Raw genomic sequence first — 7,875 nt, forward strand, 5'->3', positions numbered from 1 at the left:
CCTCCCTCCCCTCCCTCTGCTAGGGTGAGTGGGCCATGTCCAGATGCCTGGCCCTCTTCCCCTCCCTCCCCTCCCTTGCATGCTACCCCTCCCTCCCTCCCCTCCCTCCCCCCTTCCCTTGCATGCCACCCCTTCCCCTCACTCCCCTCACTCCACTAGGGTGGGTGGGCCATGTCCAGATGCTGGGACCCCTTCCCCTCCCTCACTTTCATGCCACCCCTCACTCCATCCCTTCCTTCACTCCCCTTCCCTTGCATGCCTCCCCTCCCTCTCCCTCCGCTAGAATGGGTGGGCCATGTCCAGCTGGAGGTACATACAACCTTTCTCCCCAGTAGGAGCCCAAAGCAGCTTACATAGTTCTCTTCTCAATTTTATCTTCACAACAACCCTGTGAGGTAGGTTAGACTGAGATTATGTGACTGGCCCAAAGTCACCCTCTAAGCTTCCATGGCAGAATGGGGTCCCAAACCTGATCTCCCAGATCCTAGTCTGACACTCTGACTACTAACCCATGTTGGCTGTCATTAACTTGTGGCTACTTAACATTGATGTATCAATAAAGACAAATGAACACTTGCCTTTAAGCTTCAAGAGTCTGTTGTCTTCACTGACTGCACACCTGTCATACTCTGACAGCAAGAAAACAGTACCAGATAGTTAATTCAAAGCAGATTATAACAAGACATTATTACCAGGGGCAGTTGAAATAATTCATCTGATGTTTCAGTGTTGTTTTACGCTTTGTTGGTTTTATACTCTAGAGTTAGTTTGGAGCCGTACAAAAAGTAAGTAATTTAATCTTAAGATGCATTGTATTTGCAATACCTGACTTCTCGTTTAATCATCTGGCAGCCTTCCAAACCCAATTTAAATAACACTATTTCTTTATATACTTATTTACTAGGTAATTGGTTTTTTTGCATGTAAAAATACAATATAATCCTGTTTGGGGAGACAGGACCTATGCAGTTATTTATGAATATAAATCAGCAGGCGTTCTGTGGATGAGAACTCCAGTTTGCAAGTAGAATTGCACTCCACCCCTGACAACAGTTATCTCTAATGACAATGACCTCCCCATTTCCTTGGGAAGAGCCAACTGACTGTACTATCTGAGACTTTTAAGGAAGCAGCAACTGGATGGAAAACTCCTGGTGTCCTTTTACCGCTGTGCTATAGAGAGTGTCCTAACCTACTGCATCTGTGTATGGTTCTCCAGTTGCACAGTGGCGAATAGGAAGGCGCTCCAAAGGGTGATCACCACTGCACAAAGGATTATCGGCTGCCCTCTCCCCTCCTTGGAAGAAATCTATAATGCCCGAAGCCTAAATAAAGCCCAAAATATTCTGAGGGACCCGTCTCATCCAGCACACTCTCTTTTTAAACTGCTACCATCTGGCAGACGATACAGGACCCTCAGAACTAGGACAAAGAGGTTTAGAGACGGCTTCTACTCTAGAGCTGTGGCTATGCTAAACTCCGCTGCTTCATATTGATGTATTTGGGGCTATGTAGGGTGGAGGATGATGATGTATGAGTCTGAAATTGTGTGCATCGAGGAATGCTGCTGTAAATTTCGTTGTGCGTGCACAATGACAATAAAATGCTTATGCTTATGCTTATGCTTATGCTTATGATGCACTAATTTCTGGATTGTTGTTTCCACATGCACTTAAACTTAGGGCCCAAACAAGAGAATAGAATAGAATAGAATAGAATAGAATAGAATAGAATAGAATAGAATAGAATAGAATAGAATCTTTATTGGCCAAGTGTGATTGGACACACAAGGAATTTGTCTCCGGTGCATATGCTCTCAGTGTACATAAAAGAAAAATACATTTGTCAAGAATCATAAGGTACAGCACTTAATGATTGTCATATAGGTCTAGTAAGCAATCAGGAAACAATCAGTAGTAATGAAAACATAAAATGTAAAATCATAAAATAAAATAAAATAAAATGTCAGCACAGGCTATAGTCATACAGTCATAAGTGGGAGGAGATGGGTAATAGGAATGATGAAAAAAGTAGTGCAGTAATTATATAATAAGTATATAATAAATAGTTTAACATTATCGAGGGAATTATTTGTTTAACAGAGTGATGGAATTCGGAAAAAAACTGCTCTTGGCGTCTAGTTGTCTTGGTGTGCAGTGCTCTGTAGCCATCGCTTAGAGGGTAAGAGTTGAAACAAAGCGATGTCCAGGGATGCTAGGGGTCAGTAAATATTTTCACAGCCCTTTTTTTTGACCCCGCTGCAGTATACAGGTCCTCAATGGAAGGCAGGTTAGCAGCAATTGTTTTTTTTCTGCAGTTCCTGATTATTCTCTGAAGTCTGTGTCGATCTTTGTTATTGCAGAACCAAACCACACAGTTATAGAGGGTGCAGATGACAGACTCAATGATTCCTCTTGCAGAACTGTATCAGCAGCTCCTTTGGCAGTTTGAGCTTCGTGAGTTGGCGCAGAAAGAACATTGTTGGTTGTGCTTTGTTGATGACATTTTTGATGTTAGTGGACCATTTTAGGTCAGGAGATATGATGGAGGATAGAAGTGTAAAGGTCTCTACTGTTGATACTGTGTTGTCTAGTATTGTGAGAGGAGGTAGGATGGGAGGGTTTCTCCTGAAATCTACCACCATTTCTACGGTTTTAAGTGTGTTCAGTTCTAGATTGTTCCAGTGGCACCACGAGGCTAGTTGTTCAACCTCCCGCCTGTGGCGCGGTTTCATCGTTGTCTCGAATTTAGAGACCAACCACTGTTGTATCATCTGCAAATTTCAGTATTTTAACAGATGGATCGCTGGAGATGCAGCTTCATTGGTATACAGAGAGAAGAGAAGCGGTGAAAGTACACAGCTTCTTTGGGGCCCCTGTGCTCATTTTACAGGTGTCTGATGTAATTTTTCCTAGCTTCACCTGCTGTTTCCTATCTGTTATTAGGAAGCTTTCAGGATCCACTTACAAATATGCTCAGGTACTGCTAGCTGATTTAGTTTTGGTTAGGAAGAATGTCCGGTCTGATAGTATTGAATGCTGAACTAAAGTCAACAAAGAGGACCCTTGCATACGTTCATTGGCGATTCAAGATGCTGCAGGATATAGTGCAAAGCCATATTAACAGCATCGCCTGTCGCATCTGTTTGCTCGGTATGCAAATTGCAAGGGGTCCAACAGTGGATCCGCGGATGTGAGTTTTCAAATGGTGCCATCACTAGCCTTTCAAAAGTTTTCATAACTACAGATGTTAGGAGCAACTGGTCTGTAGTCGCTCAGTTCCTCTTTGATGGAAGGCTTCTTCGGCACTGGGACGATAGTGGAGTGTTTGAAGCAGGAAGGAAACATAGCACATCTCTCAAAGTGATTTGTTGAAGATTTGGGTGAAACCGGGGGCCAATTGGACAGCAATAGACTTTTAAGCAAGAAGGTGTGTTATCTTTGTCTGGGCCTGGTGCTTTTCCAGGCTTCAATCTGTGAAATAGATCTTGCACTTCCTTTTGGAGATCACCATTAGTTGTAAACCCAATGAAATGGGGTTCAGTTGTAGGAAGTTTGGCTATTGTTGGTGCTGCCTGGAGATAGAGGTTGTGGAGAAAGGTGACTGTAGATTGTTTTCAAACCTACAGTAGAACACATTCAGGTCGTCTGCCAATTGCTGATTTCCTTCAGCTTGGGAAGGTGGTTTGCTGTAATCGGTGATATTTTTGAGAGTTTTCCACATGTTTGCTGTTTCGTTTGGTGAAAACTGATTTTTTAGCTTTTCAGAGTAGTTTCTTTTTGCTGCTCTGATCTCCTTTGTTAATACATTTCTGGCCTGATTATACAGCATTCTATCACCCTTTCTGTAGGCCTCTTCTTTGGAACGACGTAACTGCTTAAGTTTAGCTGTGAACCAAGGTTTGTTGTTACCGGTACTATATATACGCAAGTTCCTGGTTGGTATACAAAGATCTTCACAGAAGCTGACATATGATGTTACAGTATCTGTGAGTTCATCCAAATCTGCAGAGGTGTCTTTAAAAATATTCCAGTCTGTACAGTCAAGGCAAGCCTGCAGCTTTAACTTTGCCTCTTCAGTCCAAGAGAATATAAGACCTACATTTGGTGACATCCCAACCAGTTGACCTGCCTGGTAGCAACGTCTTCCTATTTTATTTAATAGGGCCGTGAAAGGCTTGGAACAGGGAGACTGCAGCATCTAAATTAGATCTCTTGTATGGAAGGTGGAGTTGACAAGTGTGTTCTAGCGAGGACTTCCTGATATAATCACTAGCAAAAAGAAATAAGGTGACCCCATTCCACTAGCTAGCTAGCTTCTAAATGATGTCAAAGTTTGTTATAGCTCAGTATAATCAAGCTGGCACAAGAATGGCAGGTGGCTTGAAGGTTAGGACTTCCTGCTGAATGGGCAAAGTTTTGCAAGGAAGCTTGCATAGAATCGGCTCACATTATTTCTGACCCCAGGCAGTACTGTCAAGCTTCCACACGCGTAAGAGTGAAGCTGGCATAATTCGCTGAAGAGCATTATCTTCAACCATTAAGTGTATGGTAGGCCTATTTGTTGATATTCACCCTCTGTGATCAAAATTAAAATCTGGTTTACCTGGAAGATTCCATAATATGAGTCAGTGTGAAGAGTGAGAATAAATGTCATGCATCATCAAGAAAAAGAAAACATTATGTACCTATCATATGTACACTACTTGAGAAGGGAATGAGCTGGCAGTTGCAATCATCATTGATAAAAATGGGAGAACATAATGAAGGAGTCACAATGAAATCTCAGTCCAATCTCATTAGCTTTTCTGCATTTCCCTTTTGCTGTGTTGAAAATATGGTGGAATTTCTTCTTCGTTTAAAAGACTAACATTTAATTTGGTTAATGAATAAACATAGGATTGGATCCAATTGATCCATTCTACTAATAGCAGCTCAGAAAATTATGCTTCATTGACTCAGCAGAAGGTTTCTTGCACTGAAAGAAAGGGTCACCAACAGATCCCGAAGATCAAGCTATTAGTAATGAATGAACGTAATCTGATTGTGTTGACAGCCCCTATGAATAGTGGGTTGTGGGATGAACTTGGGCAGCTGACAGGTTGTTGGTGGATGGAGCTGGCCTTGGGTCAAGCTTTGGATTAAACTCTCACTGATTTGGGGAATATGCATTAGCCACTTCTGATTCTCATTTTAAGTCATTTACGTGCTCCTATGGACATGCAAATATATTTCATAGACTTCATATACCCCTCTGTAATTTTGAGATATGTCTCTTCCTTCAACTTCTTTTCAACCACACAAAGTCTTTCAGTCACGATGGTGCACTTGAACCATTGAGCAGGCTCAAGCCTGCGTAAGATTGCAGCCGAAATATTTGCAAAGTCTTCAGCATTACTTATTGATGTCACAAAGGGGAACAGTGTCTCCACGCCTAATGTTGCTTATCTCGCTCCAGTTCTGACACTTCCTCAGGCATTGGGGGCAAGTCAGGATTAATTAGCTCACTGCTATATTGATGCTGTAGTTCCTTAGGCTATCCCTGCTTCATAGTGCTATGCTTGAAAATAACTCAAGTGTCACTTTTATCTCACGTTTCTTCTTTTGCCTTCTTGAATACAATTGTTAGAAATGACAGGCCATAAACAAATAATTTGTCATTTGCTTTAGCACAGATTAAAGGGGATTTTTTTCCCAATGACTCTCTAATGACCTTAACATTTAAGGGCCAAACTGTACATGGCCCCTAGAGATCAATAAGTGGAACTCCAAAAGGGTTATGTGACCTTAAAAAACAACTGTGTAGAGTGGGGGCAATACAGATGAGCTGTGGCACTGGGAAAAAGAGGTTAACTCTATCCCAATCATACTGTTTCCCTCAGCGAAACTGTCTCCTCAGGCTGTTTTTGCCCCCTACAGAGGTGTCAGGTATTTCTCTTCTGCCTGCCTTTCCCCCCCTTCCTTTCGTGACTTATTGTAGACTGGAAAGTAGCATTTACAATGGGGTGAAAGTTCAGGGAAAGCATTAACCTTCCCTTCCCCGGTGCCATGACCCAAACCATATCATAGTGCTGCTATTTAGGGCCAAATTAAATGCTTTGAGATTCAGCCACAGACCTTCAACATCCAATTTGTCTGTGACAGTTGCTGTCCTTGGTGTTATATTATTGTTCCAACTTGTGCCTCTATCCCTGCCAAGTCTTATTGCCATTAGTTATCTTTCAGAAACAGCATAAGAGATATGTGCTTGAAATCATTACCCAAATGTCCTACAAATGCATGTCCCATCCCCCCATCAACTCTTGAAGTGCCCCATTTACATGTAAAAAGCATACAAACATGTATCTGGGTAAAAGTCACTTAGAGACTATTACCTATGTATACCAAGGCCCAGAATTTTGGTATCTCACTATAGGAATGGGGATGTTCTCAGAAATAAAGCTGCCTTTGTCAAAACTAAAGCTCATTCCGCACATGCAGAATAATGCACTTTCAAACTGCTTTCAGTGCTCTTTGAAGCTGTGCGGAATAGCAAAATCCACTTGCAAACAGTTGTGAAAGTGGTTTGAAAACGCATTAATTTGCATGTGCAGAAGGGGCCTATTATTTTGTGCATTATTGAACATGGTACTTTGATACAAGAGCATTTATAGTTCATTGAACAACTATCACCAGTACTTCCCTTTGGCAAACTGGTAGGCACTAGGACCCAGGCGGAGCACTGTACAACAAAGAAGGTCTGGCATGTTGAGTTCTGTGGTAGAGGAATTCTGAGGAATTCTGAGACATAATTAATTTGAAATCCCCACCCTTCACTCCAGTTTCCCTGGTAGATTGGTTTTATCTCAGCGATTTGCAAAGTAGAACACACTTGGCTGAGTTGTAGCACATCAATTGTATTTTTCTCAAATAGCTATTGCTACTCCTCCCATTCAAATCCATCAGCTCCTGCTTTTGCAATGTCAAAACAGTCAAGCTGATCAATATATCTGGCTATATTCCCAGATGGAACTGTTTGTGCACAGAGCATAGTTATTTGTAATTCTCTTTGCTGGTTTTTAAGGTACCAGATGATCAAAGAAACAATACAAGCACACCCAGAAGAGAAAATGCTCTAACTATTTGTAGAGAAACTTGGATCATATTAGATTTCTTGCATGCATAGAAGATATGCTCTTTCTATTTATAAAAAAACATGCTTATTACTAACAGCTTTCCAATGGGCATGGCTTAACAGCACACCCAAATTGTGCAGTTTAGAGAGCCAGCAAACTACTGAGTTCAAATTTTCTCAGATTTTCTCAATTTCTAGTTAATGTTTCACAGTATCAAGAACTTCTTGTACCAAGAAGTTGGAAAGGTAATTGTTGGATGTGTTGTAAGGTTACTATCTATGTTGATCACCTGTTATAGCTGCTGAAATAGATTCCAGAAAGTGAACTTTATTTAGAAACATTACTAATATTTATTTGAACACAGGATTTATTGGGTCTGAGAGTAAACTGTAAAACCAAGATATGCTTGCAGGGCCAGCCTAAGCAATTACATCCAAGTTCTTTGACCTCAGTAGACTTAGACAAGTGTGACACTACTTGGGTTTGCACTTGACAAGTGTCCCAAAGCTTAGTGAGCTTGTGTTTCTGGAATTTTGAGAAACGTCAGTGGTTTCTACCACAAGATGGCTGCCACAAGGGCAGAGCTGATCACAAACGCCACGAAGCTCTGAGCCCGGTGCCATCCTACAATACAGATAGCTGCTTCTGAATGGGCACTGCTTGCAGATGCAATGGGCATGTCCCTTGGGCTCTTGTAAAGCACTGCCTGCATTAGGAACTATGAGGAAAGTCAGAACAGATTCTGCTTGACTTCCAGAGAA

The sequence above is a fragment of the Sphaerodactylus townsendi genome, linkage group LG10, assembly GCF_021028975.2.
Source record: "Sphaerodactylus townsendi isolate TG3544 linkage group LG10, MPM_Stown_v2.3, whole genome shotgun sequence".
In the NCBI taxonomy this organism is placed as follows: Eukaryota; Metazoa; Chordata; class Lepidosauria; order Squamata; family Sphaerodactylidae; genus Sphaerodactylus; species Sphaerodactylus townsendi.